We start from the raw sequence: 25,186 nt of genomic DNA on the forward strand, positions 1-25,186 counted from the left end.
AGATGCATTCCTCAGTGTTTCAAATTTTTCAACAACCAAATTTGACATATCTAACACTTCCATGTCAGTCTGACGACTTAGAACCTAGTTCTATTCAGCAGCGGACTTACATAGGCATTTCAGATCCTTAACTCCTTGTTTCTTCATCAGCAATTTAGGGAAAATATGCCTTATTTGTATTTGGAAGGGCCTAATAAGATGTATATAAAAATGTGTTCAAATCCTAAAGAATGATATAAAGAGTCTATTTGGGGCTCTAATTTTTATGGTACCCGTCTACTAACTGGTTTGTAAAATCACTCAGAAGCTCACCCTATACTACCAAGCAGAGCAGCAATTTTCACAAGTGCTTACATGCTTTGTGTATAAAGGCACAGTCAAATAATTAACATAATATATTTGTTAATTCTTTTATGATTTTTTAATATTCTGAATAGTGAATACAGTACCTCCCAGTTACAGAGGCACATCCATTATGTCATGAGGCTTAATTATTCTAGCTTTTAAATAGGTTGAGGATAACAAATTTTAAATAGAAGAGCTATAAGACATTTCCTCTATAGTAATGAAACCACTAGCATTTATTTTATTTTTTTATCATTAATAACAATTTAATTTTACAGAATCAAAGAGTCTAACAGTATATCTTTTTTTTTTTTTTTTTTTTTTTTTTTTTTTTGAGACAGAGTCTCACTCTCTTGCCCAGGCTAGAGTGAGTGCCATGGCGTCAGCCTAGCTCACAGCAACCTCAAACTCCTGAGCTCAAGCGATCCTCCTGTCTCAGCCTCCCGAGTAGCTGGGACTACAGGCATGCACCACCATGCCCGGCTAATTTTTTCTATATATATTTTTAGCTGTCCATATAATTTCTTTCTATTTTTAGTAGAGGTGGGGTCTCGCTCTTGCTCAGGCTGGTCTCGAACTTCTGAGCTCAAACGATCCGCCCACCTCGGCCTCCCAGAGTGCTAGGATTACAGGCGTGAGCCACCGCGCCCGGCCTAACAGTATATCTTGTTAGATACAGTATGTCCTCATAATGTATACATTATTTCTTGTACAATGATATGAAATAATATGGGAAATATTCATGATAAATTATTAAGTGAACAATGCAAATTAAAAACAACAGTTTCATATTTTTTTCCCCACCCCCCCTTTCCCGAGTCAGCACCTTCAAGTGTTACCACTCCCCAAACGGTGCGCAATGCACTCATTGTGTAGGCATACCCCCATCCCCTCCCCCACCCTCCACCTCAGTCTGATGTCCAATTGGTGTCGTTCCCAGATTTGTATTTAGGTGATTATCAGGGAAACCAATTTTCTGGTGAGTACATGTGTTGCTTGTTTTTCCATTCTTGGGATACTTCACTTAATATAATGGGTTCCAACTCTCTCCAGGAGAACCATAGAGATGTCGTATCTTCATCATTCCTTATAGCTGAGTAATATTCCATGGTATACATATACCACAGCTTACTAATCCAATCATGTATTGATGGGCATTTGGGTTGCTTCCACATCTTTGCTATTGTGAATTGTGCTGCTATAAACATTCGGGTACATGTGTCTTTGTTATAGAATGACCTTTTTTCCTTTGGGTATATGCCCAGTAATGGGATTGCTGGGTCAAATGGCAGGTCTACTTGAATCTGTTTAAGATACCTCCATAATGCTTTCCACAGGGGTTGCACTAGTTTGCAGTCCCACCAGCAGTGTATGAGTGTTCCTGTCTCTCCACACCCACGCCAACATGTGTTGTTTTGGGTTTTTTTGATAAAGGCCATTCTCACTGGGGTTAAGTGATATCTCATTGTGGTTTTGATTTGCATTTCCCTGATGATTAGAGATGTTGAACACTTTTTCATATGTTTGTTAGCCATTTTTATATCTTCTTTTAAAAAATTTCTATTCATGTCCTTTGCCCACTTTTTGATAGGGTTGCTTGATTTTTTCTTGCTGATTTTCCTGAGTTCTAAATAGATTCTTGTTATCAGTCCTTTATCTGATGTGTAGTATGCAAAAATTTTTTCCCATTCTGTAGGTGGTCTGTTTATTCTCTGGACTGTTTCTTTGGCTGTGCAGAAGCTTTTTAATTTAATCATGTCCCATTCATTAATTTTTGTTGCTGCTGTGATTGCCTTGGGGGTCTTCTTCATAAATTCTTTGCCTAGGCCAATGTCTGTAAGAGTCTTTCCTACATTTTCTTCTAGAATTCTGATTGTATCACGCCTAAGGTTTAAGTCTGTTATCCACCGTGATTTGATTTTTGTGAGAGGTGAAAGCTGTGGGTCCTGTTTCAGTCTTCTACAAGTGGCTAACCAATTCTCCCAGCACCATTTATTGAATAGGGATTCTTGTCCCCAGAGTATATTCTTTCCCGCTTTGTTAAAAATTAGGTGACTATATGAGGATGGTTCTATATTTGGATTTTCTGTTGTGTTCCACTGGTCTGTGTCCCTGCACTTGTGCCAGTACCAGGCTGTTTTAAGAACCACGGCCTTGTAGTATAGTTTGAGGTCTGGCAAATTAATACCTCCCATTTTGTTTTTGTTGCTTAAAATTGCTTTTGCTATACGGGGTCTTCTTTGATTCCATACAAAGTGTATAATTATTTTCTCTATGTCTGTAAAGAATGATATTGGTAATTTAATAGGGATTGCATTGAATCTGTAGATCACTTTGGGTAGTATAGACATTTTAACAATGTTGATTCTTCCGATCCACGAGCATGGTATATTTTTCCATCTATTTGCCAGTTCTGCTATTTCTTTTCTCAGTGTTTCATAGTTTTCCTTATAGAGGTCCTTTACCTCTTTAGTTAGATATATACCTAGATATTTTATTTTCTTTGTTGCTATTTTGAAGGGTATTGAGTCTTTCATTTGGTTTTTCCGATTGACTGTTATTGGCATATATAAATGCCTCTGATTTGTGTATATTAATTTTGTAGCCTGAGACTTTGCTGTATTCGTTAATCAATTCCAGGAGTCTCATGGTTGAATCCTGGGGGTTTTCCAGATATAACATCATATCATCAGCAAAAAGTGAGAGTTTGATCTCTTCCTTCCCTATTTGGACTCCCTTGATTGTGCTCTCTTGCCTGATAGCTCTCGCAAGGACTTCCAATACTATGTTGAAAAGTAATGGAGACAATGGGCAGCCCTGTCTGGTTCCAGTTCTAAGTGGGAGTGCTTTCAGTTTTTCCCCATTCAGTATGATGTTGGCTGTGGGTTTGTCATATATGGCTTGTATCATTTTTAGGTAGGTTCCATCAATGCCTATTTTGTTAAGCGTTTTTATCATAAAAGGGTGTTGAATTTTGTCAAATGCTTTTTCTGCATCTAATGAGAGTATCATATGGTTTTTGTTTTTGCTTCTATTTATGTGGTGAATTACATTTATAGATTTACGTATGTTGAACCACCCCTGCATCTCGGGGATGAAACCCACTTGGTCGTGGTGGATTACTTTTTTGATAAGTACTTGGATTCGATTTGCTAGTATTTTATTGAAAATTTTTGCATCTATATTCATGAGGGAAATTGGTCTGTAGTTCTCTATTTTTGTTGTGTCCTTTCCAGGTTTTGGTATCAATGTTATATTGGCTTGGTAGAACGTGTTGGGGAGAATTCCATCCTTCTCAATATTGGAGAATAGTTTATGTAGGATGGGCACCAGTTCTTTGTATGTATGGTAAAATTCAGGTGTGAACCCATCTGGACCAGGGCTTTTCTTTTTGGGAAGGTTTTTTATTGCTGTTTAATGAAACCACTAGCATTTAAATGCAACAAGAAAGCCAAACATATTTAGCCATTTTTATGATACAATGCTTTTTACTCCAAAACACTTATTTTTTATTAAAGAACCACCTTGTTACCCTGAATTATTTTTACCTAGATTTATCCCTTTCCAAAATTCTAGAAGTAAAAAAATCAAATGTTTCCTTTCTTCTACCCCACGCATCACCCCCCAGCTAGTGGTTTGAAGTCTGAAAAACCTCTACCTAAACATTCTTATCTTTGAACAGGATTCTATTCCCAGTGGAGGAGGCGGAGCCATGGAAACAAACAGTCTCACAAAGGCAGGGTCTGGCATTTTACTCCCAAACCTTTACACCACCTCTCCTTTAGGGGAGGAAAATAAAATTTGTTATATCACTGGAGTAGGGCTGAAGATATGTCTGCTTCAAAGTGGGAATTTTAAAATAATCAGAACTCTATGGGTAAAACACATTGATTAAAAATAAACCAGACAAACAAAACAAAATTTCTGCAGCCCTGTCAGTAACATACACACTGTTTACAGTTATTGGAACCAACCCCCCAATTTTCTTTCTTTGTGTTCAAATTATAGTTGGAAGGAATAAAGCAGCCTATTAAAAATACCATATAGACTGTCCTATGGCGACCTCTATTTTAAATTTAAGTAAGAAAGCCTCAAACACTTGGGTCTCAACTGTCCCAAGTATCAGATACCTAATGAGTGCGAGGAAGGAACCCTTACCGGGCTCCTTCACTTAGGTTCCATCTGGACGGGGAAGGACCCAGGATGGGATGGGAACTCCGAACGCGGCACATGTGAGTTTTCATTCAGAAATGGGAGGGAATATACCAAAAACATCTTTATCAAGTCCCATGGGATGATGAATACCGCTACAAAAATAAAAGGCCTCAGGGAGGGTCCCATGCGGAGTTGGGGAAATAGGAAGAGGCGGCAAGAACTGGGCATTTGGGCAGGAGGGAGGGGAAGAAACAGGCCGAGTGGCAGGGAAAGAATCAAGGGTGGGGCTGTGAGGCAGAGCCAGGCTTCACCCCGGGTGCCCAGCCTCGGGAGAACTGGGTCCGGGCAGGAAGGAGCCCGAGGGTGAGGATGCCTCCTGGGGGACCCTGGGGGCAGCAGAGGCCAGAAGTGTGCCTCTCAGGCATCTCCTGGGCACTGATGTGCTGCAGGTGGTGGCCCTCACCAGCTTCGAAATCCAACTTGGCAGTCTTCATGGCAGTGGGTGCCAGCGCCACTGCTGCTGGGTTCCCCCCCACCGCCTGGTAGATCTCACAGTCCAGCTGGGCTGGATGGGGGCGCCGGCCGGCTTGGGGCTGGCACTGGGAGACACACACCAGCTCCGCGTGTTCCTCGCGGGGGCCTCGGCTGCTGTCCGGGGCTGCCCGCGCGCTCGCTCCCTCCCCAGCTCCACCGCGCTCACAGCCGCTGCTCGCCCGCTGCTCGCCTGCTGTCCCTGCAGCCCTGCCCTGGGCTGGGCTCCAGCCTCGGCCACGGCCCCGCTCCCGCCGGCCGCTGCCGCCTCTGAGCTGACACGGGTTTGAGGGTGGGGACCAGCTGAGCTTATTTAAAAGGGATGGAGACCCAACAAACTCTGAGGGGCACCGCCAGGGCCAGGAAAAAGCATGGTCAGAGCTCCTCCTCCTTCCGCTGCAGCCTCCATACTGAAGGCAGCTTGCCCTGGCCGGTCCTTGCCAACTGGTGTCCTGCGGTCGCCTGGATACAAGGAAAACGTCACACCCAGAGTTCCCTCTAGATGCCCACCTCAGGGCCCAGGGAGGTGACTCACGATGTCCAGCCCTTCCTTGCCCCGCCCCACCCCAGGGCTGCCCCGTCCCTAGGTAATGAGTACTGGGCTCTAGTTCTCATTCATTGCTGGCAGCCAGGACCTCTCTCCTGTGGGAAGTGCAGTGGCCATTTGTTCCTTGCGGCCATCCTCGTCAATGGGCTCTATAGAAAACCCCTGTTAGTAAAGAGTCGGTTCCGTTAGCGAATTGTTTTTTTCCTTAGTCTAACACGTTTTCTTTGCTCATCAAACTTAGTTACACCTGGAGCTCAAACCGTGAAAGCCAGTATTTCACAAATGAGACCCAGATCAATGAAGCTATTTGCTCCAGGTTACAAAGCCAGCTATGCAGGTATTATTCCTATGGCGTTCACAATGCTGCCTTTAATAAGTGATTCCATTTCTGGTACTGTTTCTGGCTTCTCTTGTGGAGAATTTCATTTTTTTAGAGGTTAGAGAAAGGAACTAGGGAGCCACTGCCATGAATTAAATTCCTATATGAAGGATTGGGACAAAACATCAGCAACCTTGGGAGAAAGCAACTGGAGTTTTGAGCACCAGGGAGGGCCAAACTGCCAGAATCTAAAGTATATTCCAGGCGTTAGAAACATGGGTTCAAACACAATTTAAAGAAAGGATGAGCTTGGTTTTGTTACAGTCTGAAAGGATAACCTAAGATGGCTGGGATTCTCTTTTTCAGTTTTCCAGGCACACGCTGCAATTGAAACCAATGGCAGAGAAAAGGGAAAAATACGTACAGACATCTTTTCATGTTGCTTGGCAGATAAAATGCAGAGTGGAAATGAGGAAGAATGACTCAATGGTGGCACGGACCCCCAAAAAAGACAAATGTTCAAAATCATGCAAAATGCTGCATATAGTTAAAAAGCCTTTTTAAATTAAAGGAAGACAGGAACAAGGAAAGGATACACATTAGTTCTAGGGTTGAAAAGCAAACAACTGAGGACACCAGCATTTCTCAAACTGTCCATATTCTACCAAAGCTCCGTGAACCAGCAAGTTCATTAAAAACAGCATCGAACGCTCTTTTCCCTCGTTGTAACTCTGTAAGTGTGAGAAGAGCAGTAAGGGTTTGGAAGGCAGAGGTGGGTGTCAGCAGCTGCACAGTTGTCCTTGGGGGAACCTGCCTTTAGACAAAGACAGAGGCCCCAGCCCGCGCCTGCCCTGCTGCCTCCCCAGACGGCGACTGGGGGTGACTCCCACCTGAGGCCGCTCCATGAGTTTCTTTTCAACGCCCGGCCAAGGCAGCTGTAATATTAATATAAAACATGAAGTGACGCCGGCTTCGGTGAGGCCCCGGCAGCAGGCAGCCCTGGCCCATGCCCCTCCACTGTCCCTCCAGGCAGCTCCGCCCAGGACAGGAGGGCACAGAGCAGGGTGGCACTGGGCAGCCGCTGTAGTCTCGGTCCTGTGCCCACGAGCCACGCCCACCCGTGCCCCTGCCACGAGGCACCTGCGGTGAGCACAGGGCCCCTCCTCTGGCACGTCGTCTTCCTCCAGAAGAAGCCACCAGCTTGGCCCGCCGCTGGGCCTGTGCAGCCACCAGCTGCCCCATGCGCCCACACGCGACCCCCGCGCTGCTCTTGCCACTCTCGGCCAATGGGATCACCAGACCTGCACCTGCCTCCCGCCCCGCTTGGCCAAGGGGGTCTTTGGGCCGGTTGGGACCGTTAGAAATTTGCAACTTACTCCTATTAGTGGCTGAGGGAGGAGAAGGGAGGGGAGACGTTGGGTGCGGGCCACATCAAGACTGGCGCTCACAGCCGTGCGCTGGTGGCGGGGCATGTTTGCTTGGTGCAGTTTAACGCTGCTTGCACAATAAACGCTCACAGGTACATGTAGTGTGTGGCCTATTTATTTACTGGTGGGTCTCAGCGGATCGGCTTGCTCTAGTTCTGAAAAAATGGGGAGGTAAAACTGGGAAGCCGCCGATGGAGATGAGGGCCATCTTTTAATGTAGCCATGATTTATGTAACCCCTAGAGGCCAGTCGGGAAGGGGTGCTGGTGAGAGTTTAGTGGCTTTCCTGGGGTGAAAACAGTAAAGGTGTGAGAAAGACACCATCTCAGCAAAGGGGAAGCACTTAGAGTCCTCTAAGAGCCACTACAAGAACCTTCCTTGTGGGATATCTTGGAAAATTAAACGTAGAATAAAACTGATTTTAAACCCAATAAAGATGGCATTTAGGTTTTGATCTAGTGGAGGCACTGAAGGACTGCATGGGTCTCTCCTATCTCTCCCAACCCCCACCCCGCCAAGATGCCAGACCAGAGGGGGGACAAAGAAGCCAGGAAACTGCCCTGGAGGGTGGGGTCTGGGTGGCATGGGACACTGGCTGCATAGATGGCAGGGACTCAGAACACCCGGGGGGGGCCGGGGCGGGGACCAAAGAGTCACCCTTCGGAGGCCAAGGCCGCTCCGGTTTCCTTCGCTGGACGTAGGAGGTGATTTGGTCACTTCATCGCCTCCAGCAGGCAAGGGGACATCCACAACCCGCGAGAGGACACCCAGGTCCCAGGCCGCGGAGAAGCCGAGCTCCTGCCCCGCATCGCCATCGCCCCACCTCAAGCCTGACATCTGGGCCAGGACAGGGGCGTCTAGTTGGGGGCAAGGCGAGCAACGGTTGGAGACAGTCCCAGGGTGGGGGCGAGTAGGGCGAGTCAGGCGGTCCTGGGAGAGAGGAGGAAGGGGCGGGGTGTGATCTTCCCAGTGTTTTTTGTTTATTTTACTTTTATTTTTTTTTATTTTTTTGACACAGAGTCTCACTCTGTTGCCGGGCTAGAGTGCCGTGGCGTCAGCCCAGCTCACAGCAACCTCAAACTCCTGGGCTCAAGCAATCCTTCTGCCTCAGCCTCCCCAGTAGCTGGGACTACAGGTATGTGCTACCATGCCCGGCTAATTTTTTCTATATATATTTTTAGCTGTCCATATAATTTCTTTCTATTTTTTAGTACAGACGGAGTCTCGCTCTTGCTCAGGCTGGTCTCGAACTCCTAACCTCGAGCGATCTTCTCGCCTCGGCCTCCCAGAGTGCTAGGATTACAGGCGTGAGCCACAGCACCCAGCCTGCCCAGTCTTTTGTTTGAAAAGGATGTTTAAATGCTAGGGCTCCTCTGTGTGACCAGGACAGCCAAGGCGTGGGGACAGAGTGCAGGTCCCGAGGCGGGGACGTGTTGGCCACTGCGGACTCTCCCGCTCGGAAACCCAGGCCCTCTTGGTCCTGGCCCGCGCCTCCGCCCTTGCTCCAGCTGCATCTGACCGCAGCCCGGGACTTGAACCTGGACCGGTGCTAAGCCTGAGCGCCACAGACTGCAGCCTTTTGGTATCGCCTTCCCTGCCCCAGCCCCTGACACAGCGCAAGTAAACCCCCCACCCCTGTCGCCCCCGCGCACCAATGAATCTAAATTACCCCGGCCGGCCTCAGTGCCGCGCGCCTGCTATCCGCCACCCTCTCCTTGTGACCGCACATGCGCGGCGCTGCCAGGGTCCGTCTCCCTGGGCAATGGCAGGACGCCAAGCTACAGGGGACTAGGGGCTGGTGTGCTGCGCAAGCCAGCCGGCAGATCTGGGCTGAGCACTAGTCCCCAGCCCTCAGAACCCAAGGCCTGTCCTTCCTCCCCCAAGATTGCGGAGAGCATCCTCCTCCTCCAACCCACCCTGGGAACCCCTGACCAGCCCTTGCTCCCCCTGAAACTCCAGACCTCCCCACCCCACCGCCCCTAACCCCCGGAATTCTACTCCACTTTACCTGGGAACCCCAGATCTACCCTGCTCAGAACCCCAGAACTTCCCCCCACACACACCTGCCCACCTCCACCCACCTGCCCCCTGAAGCCCCGGACCTGCTCTCCCTACCTTCTCCGCTCTTCCTGGAATTCCATGACTGCCCACCTCCCTCTGCCGTCGGAACCCCAGACCCCCCCCCAACCCCAGACCCATACCTCTAAACACACATCTGTCCCCCAACCCAGACCCGTCCCTCAATCTGGGTCTCAGAACCCCTGTCCCCCATGCCTTCCGCAGCTTAGCTGGTAACAACCACATCTCTCTCCTCCCGGGGCCAGAGGCAGGAAGGGCGGGCTGCTGGAGGCCTGCACGGAGTCGGAGAGGAAGAGGCTCTGGTCCGCTTGGTCAGATGGAGACAGGAGAGAAGATAATACTCTGTCTCGCCTGCGTCCCCAGTGCACTCCCTGCGTGGGCTGCCCTCGCTGTAGTCAGCTGTAATGAAATCCGTGAACCCGGGTGGCCCAAATCACTGATTCTGCCGAATGCAAGTGCCTTGTCCAGGACTGTCCAGGGCTCAAGGCCCCGCGGGGCTGGTGTGCGCTTATGTGTGGGAAGGGCGCCAATCCCGCTGCTCCCGAGCGCCCCCTCTGGTCAATTTCCCTCTAGGGAAACTGAAAAATTCAATGTGTTGGTGTGAAAAGTCTCTCCTGGTGGCACTATGGAGAGCCCTACACTTGCCTCTGTCTTTGTAAGTGCCCATGCTTGCCTTTTGTCAGACGTGGCGTTCATTTTCCTTGGTGACTACTACCAAGAATAAAATTGCTGGGTTACATGGTAGGCATATATTTACCACCAGTTTCCTAGCTGGGGATAAGGGTTCAAGTCACTCCCCTTCCATGCCGAGTTGGTGTTGTCATTGTCATTTGGGGCACTCTGGTGGATGTATGTGGGTATCTCCCTGTGGTTTGAATTTGCATTTCCCTGACGACTGATGATGTTGAGCCCCTTTGCACGTGTTACTGGCCATTTGGAGCTCTTGTTTTATGGAATGCCTCTTCCAGATCTGTTGGCCATTATTAAATTGGGTTGTGGGTCTTACTTGTAGGAATTCTTTGTATATTCTGGATACCAGTTCTTTATCGGATAGAGGTATTATACATCTGGCTGGCCTTGTCAGGCACTTAATGATTTCTTTCAATAATCAGAACTTCTTAATTTTAGTGAAGTCTAATTGTCAATCTTTTCTTATATGGTTAGTGAATTTTGTGTCCTATTAAGAAATCTTTGCCTATTCCATTGTCCGAAGACAATATCCTGTTGTCTTTTAGAATTTTTACTATTTCACATTTAGGTCCACAACCTGCTGGGGTTTTGGGTGTTGTGTATGGAGTGAGGTAGGGGCACTGGGTCACTGTTCATTCCACTGCTCCCTCCCCCCATGAATATCCAGTCAACTCAGCCTCTGCCTGGCAATGTCACCTTTGTGGACAGTCAGGTACAGGTCTATTTTGGGGTACTCCTTTATGTTCTGTTGATATTTCTGCCCATCCATATTCTATTCCATCCTAAGTTCCAGTACTTTTACAGTATGTCTTCCTACCTACAGTCCTCTGACTTTGTTCTTCTTCAAGATTGTTTATGTTTTCTTGGACTTTTGCTCTGTCATATAAATTTTAGAATCAAATTGTTAATTTACAAACATGTACAGATCCTACTGGGATTTTAATTATGCTTACGTTCAATCAATAGACCAATTTGTTCATCGTTATTGTTAAGCTTAAGAATATCGAATCCTCTAACCCATAAACATTTAGTTCTCCTTTAATTCTTCTCAGCAATGTTTGGTACATTTCACTGTATAGGTATACAAGACTTCTTGTGTTAGATTTAATCCTAGATATTTGTTGTTTTTTAATGTTGTAGATGATATTTTTGAGTTTCATTTTCTAATTCTTCATTATATATAGAAATACAATTTATTTTGGTGCACTGATTTAGTGTTGGATGACCTTACTAAATAAATGCTTATACAGATTCTAATAGCTTGCGGATTCATTTAGGTTTTCTACATACACAGTCATCATCTACAAATATTTTCAATCTTTATACCCTTTTTTTCTGTTTTATGCACTATTGCATTGAATAGTACTTTCAGTACAATGTTGAATGAGAATAGTATAATATACATCTTCGTATTGTTCTGAGATTCAAGAGGAAATTGTTCAATATTTTGCCATGAGGTATGATGTTGCTATAGGTTTTAAAGGAAGTTCTCTTTTACTGCCACCTTCTAACATGCCTAAACCCTCTGTGTCCTTCACATATGACCTGTGTGGCTCACCTTGCTATTTCTCCACTATCTCCATCAGTCTCCTTCTTGGAGACTGTAGTTAACTCCAGGAGGTGATGCTGACTCTAAGACTCAGACTGTAGTCAAGCCGGCTAGCACTTGGTCCAGAAACTGCCCAAGGCACACAATGGGGAAAGGAGTTTCTACACCAACCTATAGGTGAGGAGCAGTTGTGTTGTCTGTTTTGTGTTATCTCAAACCATCCCATATCTTGCTGCAATTTCTATTTCCATTCTGTTTCTCTCATTCTATTAAAGTATTTTGGGGGTACATGTTAGAATGTATGTAATTGATTAGTATCACAATGTACGTAAAATATGAATAATTATAATGTCTCCTACAAGATGGATGCTCAAATATTTTTCGCTAAGAGAAAAGTGTAAACAAAAATGGAGAAAAATGAGAAATCTGGTCATTATTTGGCTGTTTCTTTTTGGCACAACACGGGAGAAAAAATTATACTGAATATCCGATATTTCTCACCACTGGTGACTGTCCTATGACAGTATTTGGGAGTGAGGAGGGCAGTGCAGAGAAGGCAGGAGGGAAGGATGGGAGGAAGCTGGACCGTCACACGCGTACTTTCCACACTGCTGGGGGTGGGCAGACTGCGAGCGGCCCTCAGGGCAGCCCCGCGAGGAAAGGGGCGAAGGTGCGTGGGCGCCGCTGCGGGCGCCGGTGCTGATGGAGCTGGCGCGCGGCGGAGCCTCCGAGCCAGGCGAGGGCGCCAGCCCGTCGGGCGCTCTGTGCCAGAAGCCGCGTGGTCAGCTCTTGCCTGAGCGCTGCTAATCGGAGGGTCCCTGCGCTGACCAGGCTGCTGGCGGGCAGCGACAGGTGCGTGAGCCGCATTGGGGGCCAGAGGGACGTGAATGTGGCCGCCACATGGTGCTGCTGCTGCTGCCCCTGGAACCAGAGCGCCTAACATGAGATGAGAGAGGTGGGTGCCGGGCCCGTGCAGCGACAGCGACAAGTGCTTGGCCGGGCCGAGGGGGGCACCGCTGCTCCTGCCCAGGCCCTACAGGCCAGCCATAGGGCGCTGCTCGCAATGAGTAGCCATTGCATTTGAATTTCTTATTTTACTATTTTTGTTTTAGTTTTAATGTAGTGTGTACTTGAGTGAAATGTTATCTTTTAAAACAGGAGAAATCTGAAAAAATTCAGAAAGATTTAATCGTAATTCTTTGTTCTAGAAATTTGGAGGTATTTTAGTATGTTTATAATATTTTAAAACCATTTAAAGTTGTTATCAATGATTTTTTCAATATTTTAAATTTATTAACTCTTAGAAGATGCCTTTTAAAAAATTTTATTTTCTTATACTTATTACTAATGCAGAATTTTTGTTGCTGCTGTTATAAAAAATCTGTCTGGGCGTATATGTTTCTGCCACACATGAATTTTCTGTAGTTTCAATGATTACATCACAGGAATGGGAGCTTGAAATATTCTGCATGATTTTAAATACTTCCCTAAAATAAATTCTGTTTTAGTGTCTTATATGTTTAACAAACTAAAAATTATGAAGTATCTGTATATTTCTTTGGATGACATTATTAATGATGAGAAACTGATACTTTTCAAAATATTTAGAACATAGCATTTCCTTACTATAAATATACTTGTATATCTTCTAGATTTTGTTTTCATAACGTTTTATTGAAAGTTTCAAATTTTAATTTTCTTCTTAAAGCATGTGTTCCCAACTATGAGAAGTTCATTTTTATTTTGTTGAAATTTACTAGTAAATGGAGTCCAAATTCAGTAGGGATAATGCTTCATTGTGCTTATCTTTCTTTAAATGAAGACAAAAAGAATGAAAGCAGGATGGGCTGAAAATAAAAAGGAAAATAATGGCGATGACAATTGTTCCTTTGTGGCTCAGGAGGGCATCAGACCCTGAAGAATACGTAACAGTAAAAAAACCTCTTTCTCTGAACTTAGAAACAAAATTAAAACATTCATGTTAAAAGTCTGAACTGTATGCACTTAGGGTGGATAATGTCAGAAAGGAGAGACATCAACTGATTGTAGTCAAGTGTCCATGGAGAACAGAAGATATTCCAATTTACAACTTGGAAATGTCCAACCAAATTCAATATTTTTATATTTTATTATATATGACTTTCATTTTGTCTTCAGAGTGATACACAGGGGCATGATGGTAAAAGAACTTACAAGTCTTTAGGAAAAAAAGAGTATATACTTTGCTTCTTTGTTCTGGACACACACACACACACACACACAGACTGGCAAAAGCATTTTTATTACAGCATTTCCCAAAATTGGTAGCACAGGAATTGAGATCAAGTCATCAAGTCTCTCCATGGTTTCTCTGTCCCACACTTTTACAGTGACAGTTTTCCTGCCTGTGCTTTCCCCCAGGGAAGCGAAGAATTATAAATCTTCCTGTCAGAAACATTGTGGCTCCACTTGCAGCTTACACTCTGTTAACTTTCTAAAGAACAGTCGATGTATTGTAGTCATTGAGTGTATCTGATGTGCAGCATTTATCCTTATGCCATTTGTGTATTTCATAACGATCTTTCCATGGAACTAATCTTGGTGAGAAATAAGTTTTCCTTCTCTGAAGTTGCCAGCTGTTTTCCAGTTTGCCAGGTATTGCCACTGACTGGACCAAGTAACCCTCTCTCACCTTGTCACCTGCAATGATCCTAATCACTTTATGCTCTCAGTGAGCAATCATAGGTCTTACAATGCTGCTCGGTACCTGTGGCGAAATTAGTGATGAAAATGACTCTATATTTATTAGTATAGTAAAAAAAATTAAGAATCATATAGATAATATTTAGTCAGTGCAGGGCAGAATGTAAAGATCACTATTCAAATGATATCATTTATAAAATAGCGTTATTCTAAAAATTAGATATTGTGATACCAAAGAGTAAATAGATTTACCAAACTTCTTTTTTCTTCAAAAGAACATATTCTCTAATGCAAAACAACTCCTGGGTTTCTGTAAATGGCTTTTTGAATTCACTCCTATTTTCCCCCTCCCCCTGTTCTATGCCCAGGTACATTATGATCAGTCTTTTTTTCCTGGTCCATGTGACAGTGTTATTTTTCATTATTCATGATTGTGTGTGTGCTTTGGGACTTACGACATTGAAAGGAGCCTAGGGTGAATGCCGGTATGAGAATGAACTTGTTCTGTGTCATATGTTCAGTGAGGGTTCTCAGAGGATTCACCTTCAGCTCCAGGAGGCCATGGTTGTCACTTCTTATGAGTGCTGAGATGTGCATTAGGATATTAACTTTTCAGTGTATCAGATAGTATTCAGTTATTAGCATCCTGGCCAACCTATAGGCCACCTCCATATTTTAAAATTTTGTTTCTCCCTAGTGGGTACCACATTATTGCAAACTGCATGATTCTTCCTGCTGGGTTTCCCAGATTCATTAAATTCATACATAGGACACAAAGTTTAAAATGCAAACCAACAACAAATGACGTTTTTGCACACAAATAGATGTTTTTGATAACTATCAATTGTTTGATTCTGTGAGTTGAGATATATTTCCAAAAGATATAAAAATACTTATACTTTAGTTGTCAACATTATTCCATTGAAATAATATATATATACTTAATGAATAACTGTATATTCATTATACAGTTATTATATTAGTACATATATTAGTAGGTTATGCCCAAATACTTTTTAACTGATAATTCCTTAACATACCAGACTATGATTCCTAAAATGTGGAAACTACTATACCTTTAAGAGAGTATTAATTAGGCTGGGCACAGTGGCTCACGCCTGTAATCCTAGCACTCTGGGAGGCCGAGGTAGGTGGATCGCTCGAGGTCAGGAGTTCGAGACCAGCCTGAGCAAGAGTGAGACCCCGTCTCTACTAAAAATAGAAAGAAATTATATGGCCAACTAAAAATCTATATAGAAAAAATTAGCCGGGCATAGTGGCTCATGCCTGTAGTCCCAGCTACTCAGGAGGCTGAGGCAGTAGGATCGCCTAAGCCAAGGAGTCTAAGGTTGCTGTGAGCTAGGCTGACGCCACGGCACTTACTTAGCCTGGGCAACAAAGCGAGACTCTGTCTCAAAAAAAAAAAAGAGAGAGAGAGTATTATTTGGATGCTCCTCATGGGTCCAACTTGACAGCAGAACAAAGAATTTGACCGAGGATACAGATGTACGTTAGTGGTGACTATCAGTTGTTTGCTTCTGGTAGTTAAGATAATGATGTCCTTTTATTAGATTAAGCTTTTGGAGAAAGATGATCAACTATAAGATGTGTCCTTTACAAACTCTTACATACCAGCTGGTTTTAGAGCAATTCTCTACATCAGCCATTAATTTCTGAGTATGAGCCAGAAATACTATTTATCAACATATCTACATTGCCTTATATATTTATACGCATGTGATGACGTAGACAGGAGAGATTTTAGAATATAACTGGACATTCATCTCAGAAAAGAATCTAAGTGAATGTGCTGTTTTTAATTTTTTCTGTCATAAAGCTGAATTGTTGTAAGCACTGAATTAAACTACTGATGCCTGAATCCGAGACAAATAACATGAGATAGTAACTCCAAAATAATTAAGTGAAATTTTACAAGGTGTTCTGGTGTAGGAGATATCCTGAAAAAATCAGCGGGATTATCTTGGTTATTGGAGATGTCAGTGATTTTCAAAGCATAGGAGAATATCCTTGTTGCAAGTGAAGTCTCAGGAAAAGAATCATGTGACTATTTTGATGCAACTTCACAGTTGTCATAAAGTCATTAAAAGTAGTGTTTACCCTTTTGATAATTGAAAAGTTGTATATTAGCTAGTCTGTTTGAGATGGAGAGTTCACATAGGGATTTCTGGGACATAAACTAAACTGGGACTAAACTCAGAGAGAACCATGACCATTTTTAGGTGATACAGGATTTAGATAAGCACATAATGGCCCCCAAAGTTGCCGTGTCCTAATTCCCACATATTGGGAATGTAATAGACTTCATGACAAAAGGAATAGAAGGTTGAAGGTGAGATCAAGGTTGCTAAACAGCTGACTAAAAATAGAAAGATTATTTTGAATTATCAGAATGTGTCCAGTGTAATCACAAGGGTCCAAAAGGGTGGAAAAGTGATAAATAGAAAGTGTCAGATTAGTGAGATGTGAGAAAGACCAAAGTGGATGTTATATTTTGATTGGTTTAATCAATTTTATATGCCTATCAATGTTTTGGAAGTTAAATATAAAATGAGGGAATAAAGAGCAACAAAGATATGAATTCTAAAAGGGGAGGCCCAGGTACAATAAAAGTATAGATAGTGTGCATTCCACAGGGGCATAATTGTGGCTATGCTGGTGATTTCCATATACATGTTTAGTGTGGCAAATGATGTAGAGGCTAGATTTTCAGAATTATATGAGATAGTCCATGTTAAGACTAAGTGGATAAAATAAGAAACAATAATTATGATGATAATTTGACTATTTAAGAAAGAACATTCATGATGTAAGGTTTATTGTTTTTTCCAGCTATACAAAAGATGTTTCCTCTGTACCATTAAGATGAACACTCTTTCTACTCATGTTATTAAAAATGCCTTTTTTCCCAAGCTGGCGTTGGAGTCTCAGCCAACACCTTCCTGCTTCTCTTCTATAGCCTCACATTTCTTCTGGAGCAAAGGCCTGGCCCACTAACCTGATCATCTCTCACTTGGTCCTCATACACACAGTGATGCTCCTCACTGCAGGGGATTTTTGTCTACAGACCTCTTGGAGTCTCTGGATTTTTGGAACAACTTCAAGTGTAAGGTGCTTTTCTACATGAGCAGGGTGATGACGGCCTCTCCATCTGCACCACCTGCCTCCTGATCACGCTCCAGGCCATCACCACCAGCCCCAGCACTGCCCGGATGGCAAAGTTCAAACACAAGTTCACAAATTACATTATCCATATTTTTTTCTTTTTATGGCCCCTCATTTTGCCTTTTAGTAGTAACCTGATATTTTACACTGCGGCTTCTTTCAACATGACCCAGACCAATGTGCTGATTCTCGATAAATACTTTCACGCATGAACTCCATCCTCAGAGATCTGTTTTTCACTCTGACAACATCCAGTGATGTTCCTTTGTAGGATTCATGCTGTTCGCAAGTGCGTACATGGTCATTCACTTGTTCAGCCATCAGGCGGGATCCCAGCACCTTCACAGCACCGGATTCTCCCTGAGAGCCTCTTCCGAGAAAAAGCCACCCAGATCATCCTGCTTATGGTGAGTTTCTTTGTGGTCATGTACTGGACAAACCTTATCACATCCTTTCAATCCTGTTGTGGGTGTTCAGAAGCTTGTGGTCAATGTCTATGCCACTGTTTGCTCTTTGATACAAATGAGTTTTGATAAAAGATAATTAATAACCTGCAAAATATGCAACAGAAGTTTCAAGAATGTTTAACATGTTAGGGATAAAAAGTTGTCTGAAAAATAGATTTTTCTGTCGTTAGTTAAATTATCCAAGCAGCATATAATTTGTTATCTAATTTAAATAAAATATATTGAATCACACTTTTATTATCAAAATACTTTTGAATTTGATGCTGCCAAGGACAATATAGCTCCACTAGTTTAACATCCATTATGATCTAATATTCTCATATCAAACCTCTTAACTCTTTCATCTTCATTTGACTTTCATAAGGGAAAATATTTCTTTCTTCTTAAAGTATACTTTGAGAAGATCCTATTGGTAATCAAATCTTTCAGTGTTTTTTGTCTGCTGCTTCTTAGCTAAGAATCTAATTGTAGTTTGAATTACTCTCAGCACCATTAATAAACATTTCTCTGTTTTCTGGCTCTATACAAGCTGTGGAAACTTCCTTCTCACCTTTGGAGATTAGGTTTTTTTTTACTCTCTCTCTTTTTTTAAGTGTTTACCTTCTGTATGGTGTTAGATGCAGCTTGGTTATTGCTTTTAATAATTTTTCTTTGTTTTTCTCTTTTTTATGTATTGTACTTCTGAATTTAATGATTCAGAACCCTTTGTTCTTTTCATATATTTTAGTGAACCAAGTACATGTACTTCTTTTCTTCTCATTGTAGTCTTCATATATGTATTACTAAATTTGTATTTTCTATTACTTTGTCTCCCTTGGACATTGTGCCCAAAATTACAGTTTCCTAGCCCTCTCCTCACATCAGTCTAATTTACTGTTTTACCCAAATGTTATCTATTAAGTAGATTTATTACATTTTCAATAGTTTTCATTTGATTTGCTCTTTCCAAACATGGCTTGTCAAGCTTATAGTTTCTTGTGCTAGCCACATTGTTTCGGTTTCCCATTTTCCCTATTGCATTGACTTAAACATTTTAAACATAATTCTTATATCTGAAACTTAGGCGATGTGAAATTTCTTCTAACTCTCATCATAGTATCTTATTCCTTGAGTACAACATAATTTATAATTTGGCTGTCACATATAAGAGACAGCATATTTGGGACATCTATAGCCACTTTAAAAAAAATGTATTCTATTGTCCTGTAGCCCATTGGACAATCCATATGGATTTGATGTCTCTGAGATCAGCTGTGTCTGAATAGAGCATGTGCTTCTCAGTTGGTGGCTCCTCTAGATAATGCCATTGATTTACTTCTACTCCCGGGAAGTTCTCACATTTCCTTTCACCTCTACTCAGCATTTTATGGATTCTTGTATTTTTCTGAGGATTTTAGGCATGTGCATTAAAAGTGTTTAGAATGTATACTATTTTCCCTAAAACACAAATATAAACAGTGTCCACATGAAGAAAATATTTCACACAATATTTTTTGTAGCATCAACAGCATCTCACAATACATCCCAAGTTCCTTCATCAGGAACATGCCCCCTCACTATGCCGTATGGCAATTATAAGCTGTAAAATGTGATTATTTAAAAATATACTAGACATTTATGTTTTGCCCAAATATCTGAAATGACAATACTAGACTACAGAGAATAGTACTTATATATGGTCAGAATTTCTGTTGTCTTGTAAAATGAAGCTAATATTGGTAGAATTATTTACTTAAGTTCACGTATTTTGGTTCCAATCACCATGTTGCCTAAATTAGCACTTCCCTGACCCACTAAAAATGATCTCAGTTTGGATTTTCCATTTAATGCTGGAATCAGTTTAAAACATCTTAAAAGAAATCTGTATGTGACTTGGTATTACCAGTTGGTTGTACTTTAATTGATAGTTTCTGTTGCCATTTTACAGTGCTCACAATATATAAGCGGTTGGATATTTGTTATTAATTTAATAAAAATTTTAGGCTTAAAACTTATCCATTTAGCCAGGCGTGGTGGCTCACACCTGTAATCCTAGCACTCTGGGAGGTCAAGGCCTGAGGATTGCTTGAGCTCAGGAGTTCAAGACCAGCCTGAGCAAGAGCAAGACCGCATCTCTACTAAAAATAGAAAGAAATTAGCTGGACAACCCAAAGTATATAGAAAAAATTAGCTGGGCATGGTGCCTGTAGTCTTAGCTACTTGGGAGGCTGAGACAGAAGGATTACTTGAGCCCAGGAGTCTGAGGTTGCTCTGAGCTAGGCTGATGACACGGCACTCTAGCCTAGGCACCAGAGTGAGACTCTGTCTCAAAAAAAAAAAAAGAATAAAACTTATCCATTTAAAATACTTTTGTCTGTTATTTGAAAAGAATGCATGTTCTCTTTTTACTGGTCAAAATGCTGCCCATTTATTTCTATGACTAATTAGTCAAATATTCTAATAAAATTACCTAACACTTTAGGTTAATTTATTTACCGTATACTAAAACAGTTGATTTTTATGATGCTTTTAATGTCACTTCGTATGACTGAAAATATGTCAATTTGTTATTTCCAATCAATCTCTGAATTATTTATTTATTTATTTTTTTTTTTTTTTGAGACAGAGTCTCACTCTGTTGCCCGGGCTAGAGTGAGTGCCGTGGCATCAGCCTAGCTCACAGCAACCTCAAACTCCTGGGCTTAAGTGATCCTCCAGCCTCAGCCTCCCGAGTAGCTGGGACTACAGGCATGCGCCACCATGCCCGGCTAATTTTTTTTTTGTATATATATATATTTTAGTTGTCCATATAATTTCTTTCTATTTTTAGTAGAGACGGGGTCTCGCTCTTGCTCAGGCTGGTCTCGAACTCCTGACCTCAAGTGATCCACCCGCCTCGGCCTCCCAGAGTGCTAGGATTACAGGCGTGAGCCACCACACCCGGCCTGAATTATTTATTTTTGAACTCTAGGTATTATATCTATAAATGTGTCATGGCTTGGTATAGTACCTAATACACTGTATGTGCTAAGGAAATACTAACCACCTTGAGTCATCAAATGATCTTTTATAAATACCATTCAATTATAATATTTTGTATTTGTCATAAAAATTAGGTTTCTGTCTCATCTAAATACCGATGAAAAGAGGAGGTTATCTCTGTCAGAGCCCTCTTCATAAAACCCAATGTCAAATTACAGTTTTACTAATATCTTTTATATTCAAAAACTTATTTGTCACACACAGTAAATATGACTATTAGGTACAGTAATTGTAGTCACCACGTTCATTCTACAAAAGAGGAAATTTTGGGTCTGTCATTGATTAGGGTAAAGCCTCATTGCATATTATTATTCCAGATTTTCTCAGGTGAAATTTCCAGAAAATCTGTTACCATGGAATACTATCTATTAGAAATAAATATCTTTATAGGTATAAATTTTGAAAGAAAACTGAAGAAATAGCTTATACAAATAGTCATATATATAAAAATAAATACGGTCCTGCCCTGCATAACAAAGTTTTGGTCAATGATGGACTGCATATACTAGAGTGCTTCCATGAGATTGTAATGGAGCTGAAAACTTTCTAGTGCATGCATTATCCATGTATTTATGGTGATGCTGGTATAAACAAACCTGTGTTGCCAGTGAGATAAAACTATGGCACATACAATTATATACAATACATAATACTTGATGATAATATAATCAAGTGACTATGCTATTGGTTTATATATTTATGATACAACTTTTGGTCCTATATGTTCATTCATAGCAAGTGACCTATACAGGTGTACCATTTTTCTATCTTTCGTACTGTATTTTACTGTAACTTTTCTATGCTTAGATATCTAACCATAGATACACATTTAGCTACACAAATACCATTGTGTTATGATTCCCTACAATATTAAGTACAGTAACATGTATAGCCTAGGTATATAGCAGGCTATACCTTCTAGGTTTGTGCAAGTACATTCTGTGATGTTCACACAATGACAAAATCACCTCACAGTGTATTTCCCAGAACAAATCTCCATTGTTGAATGATGTATAGGGCTTAAATGATAAGTTTTATCAACATATAATAAAAATTATGCCAATTCTTCACAGTAACTTCTAAAAATAAAAGTAACACATTCCAATTCATTCTATGAGGCCACCATTACCATGATACCAAAAGCAGGAAAGAAATGAAAAGTAAAGAAGAGTATAGACAAAAATCCTTTAAGAATACAGACAAAGAAATCCTAAGAAAATACTAGCAAACTTCACAAGGAGCATATAAATACGACTATATGACCTAGTGAGATTTTATTTTAAAAAATGCGATGTTGGCTTAATACCCAAAAGTTAATCGATATAATACACAATATTACTTTATTCAAGTGAAAAAAGATATCATTCCAATAGACACAGGAAAACATTTGACAAATCCGACACCCACTGTGATAAAATTCCCAGCACACTACTCATTTTTGGAAAATTCTGAGTCTTGACAGAAGTAATCTATGAAAACCTACAGTTAACATTGTATGTAATAGTGAAAGCCCTGTAAGTCTAGAAACAAGAAAAGAATCTTCACTTTCACTACTCTATTCAGCATTGTACTGGAGAAAATAGCCAGGGAAATTACATTAGAAAGCGAAATAAAATCCTCCAGATTGAAAAAAAGAAGTAGAACTACCTTTTATTGCAAACAACATAATCTTCTATATAAAAATTTGGAAGGAACTTACTAAAAACTCACTAGAACTAATAAATAAATCCACCCATGTCACAAGATACAAGATCAATACATATTATACTAGCAATTAACAATCTGAAAATTGAATTAAAACTAGTCACAATGGCATCACAAATAAAGAAATATTCAGGAATAAATTTAACGAAAGAAGTGTAAGAACTTTACACTGGTTTTTTAAATGCTAAAAGAAATTTCAAAATAAATGAATAAATGGAATGACATCTAATGTTAAATGTTAACAAAACTTAATATTGTTAAGAACAGAAAACTCCATAAATTGATCTACAGAGTCAATGTAGTTCCTGCAAATTTTTTTAAATTGAACTGCCACTTTATCTTTACCATTAAGGTGATGGTGTTATTTCTTTTGAAGTCACATGGCATATTTCTGAGTCCATTCCCGAGCTATTTCCCATCGTAATTTTTCCTATCCTTTCTGCAGATCTTTGAAATCTCAGGAACCAAAGGATCACCAGGGTTGGGGTTGCGCAACACGGAAACAGATGGATGAGGACACTTCGGAAACAGTCACTGCCAGAGACCACTCGGATCTAAGGAAGTGTAGACAGCCGTTTCCATTTCTGTTAATCTCGGAGGGTGAACTCGGGTGGTGAATGCGATCTTGGGTGGTTTGAAGGCGCAATCGGGTGGCAACTGGATCGTCAGGAAGAAGACCCCTCCTTGGGAGGGGCTGTGGTGGGGCCCCATTAGGGTCGCCTGCCAGTGGAGCATATCCTCCCCCGCTGGCCCTGCTGAGCCCTGGGCTGGGGGTCGCCAAGCCGGTCCAGGAGCTCCTTGTGGATGCGTTTCACCGCGTGGGGTCTCCGCTGCCCCTAGGCCGCGCTCCTGGCCAGGCCGCTTGCCCTGGCTGCCTGCATCCAGTCGCCAGCGGCCCGTGGGGACCCGCTTTGTGAGGTCACTGAGGCGGTGTTGACAAGGAGGTGTGGCAGCGCCAAGGACGCGTCCTATGGGGGCGAGGGCGCACTTCAAATTGTCAACTGCATTTTTTATGGAAATCAACAAGGTTACCCTAAATCTATATTTGTATGCAAAGGAAACCAGAAACCACAAAACAATCTTTAAAAGGAGTAACTGTAATTAAAGCACTTAGTAGTAGAACGAAGATAGATTCAGGTAGACCAATGAGGAGGTTTAAAGGTTTGTTAACAAAACAGGCATTTTGAGAAAGGGGTCAAGAAATTTGAGAGGAAAGAAAAGTGTTTTGAACAAATGATGCTGGTAAAATTGGATATGGAGAGGCAAAAGGATAAATGTGGACCCCAAATTTAAAACACATGTGATAAAAATATTCAAAAAGATTGTATATCTAAATGCCCAAACTAAAATATTCCTAGGAGGAATAGTAGAGTATTTTATTGTGATCTTGAATTAGGCAAAGATTTCATACCTTTTACACCAAAAGAATAATGAAGAGAAAATTTGATGGATTATCCATCAAATTTAAAATTTTTTGTCTTCAAACATCGTGAAAATATAGGTAAATAAATGGGAAACTACTCCAGCTGCTGCCTTGCTATCAGATTTCTAGCCTCAAGAATTGAGTAAACGCTGCTAAAAACACCCAGCCCTGTAGTAATTTGTCATGGCAGCCCTATCAATCTGATGTGATCTATTAGGACACACACACAGTGTCCCTTGCAGCATAGCTGAGATGGGAAGAGAATTGAATCATGTCAGGGTCCACCAGCATTGAAAGGCTAAAAGACTATGAGAAACGGCCTCCCTGGTGGAATATTATGAACACAGGTGAGACCACAGCTTTCAATATGGCAGCACTAAGATGATGTGTTCTGTGAGACAGCAGGTTGCAGATGAATGTTAGAATAGTTTAAACCCCTCAAATATTTTAAAACATAAACCATCCTTGTAAAAGTGATATTTGTTTGTTTTATAGAATTGGAGGTCTGCAAGGGCAGTGGAGCTGACAGCTACATGGGGTACCTGTGGCAAGTAGTTAAAACTATAAAACAGTAGTCAAATGCAAAGACACTCATGGTCTAGTGTAAAGTGAAAAAAATGCAAACATTTTCTCTGATCTTCCTACAAGTATATGCACGTGAATTTTGTACCTAACCAAGATGCCACTGGGGACTAACGGAGGCCAGTTTTCTTTGGGAGGGGACTGTGAGTCACTCAAGTACAAAAGTCCTAGGACAGGACCCAGGGAGTTCCCATATTTGGCTCTGGGTCCTAGGCCCACCCTGGTCATGTTGAGTTCCAGGCTGTGGAAACCCTTCTGTGCCCACTCTCACCCCAGCGCAGTACTGGCCATGGTTGGTGGCCTGGTACCCTTACCCGTTACCCAAGGAGATGGAGTAGTTGGACCCACACACCCTCTCATTGATCTCCTGCATTGAGCCCTGCGAAAAAGGTGCCTGGCAGCTGGGTCAAGAGGTGTCAGTGGTCTTTTTAGAAATTCTGTACCCTGGATCAGGCACAGAGAAGAATCTCCAGAGACCTCCAG

At 42.0% G+C, this 25,186-nt stretch overlaps 1 long non-coding RNA gene across 1 annotated transcript; it reads left to right on the forward strand.

Annotated features, from left to right (window-relative positions):
- The first annotated feature begins 12,507 nt into the window (after nucleotides 1–12,507).
- On the forward strand, nucleotides 12,508–23,746 carry LOC138399015 (uncharacterized). Its single transcript, XR_011236077.1, has 3 exons — nucleotides 12,508–12,596; nucleotides 17,778–17,913; nucleotides 23,144–23,746. It is a non-coding gene; the product is annotated as an uncharacterized lncRNA (long non-coding RNA).
- Nucleotides 23,747–25,186: the final 1,440 nt, after the last annotated feature.

Source organism: Eulemur rufifrons, chromosome 2 (genome assembly GCF_041146395.1).
Source record: "Eulemur rufifrons isolate Redbay chromosome 2, OSU_ERuf_1, whole genome shotgun sequence".
NCBI classification, from domain to species: domain Eukaryota; kingdom Metazoa; phylum Chordata; class Mammalia; order Primates; family Lemuridae; genus Eulemur; species Eulemur rufifrons.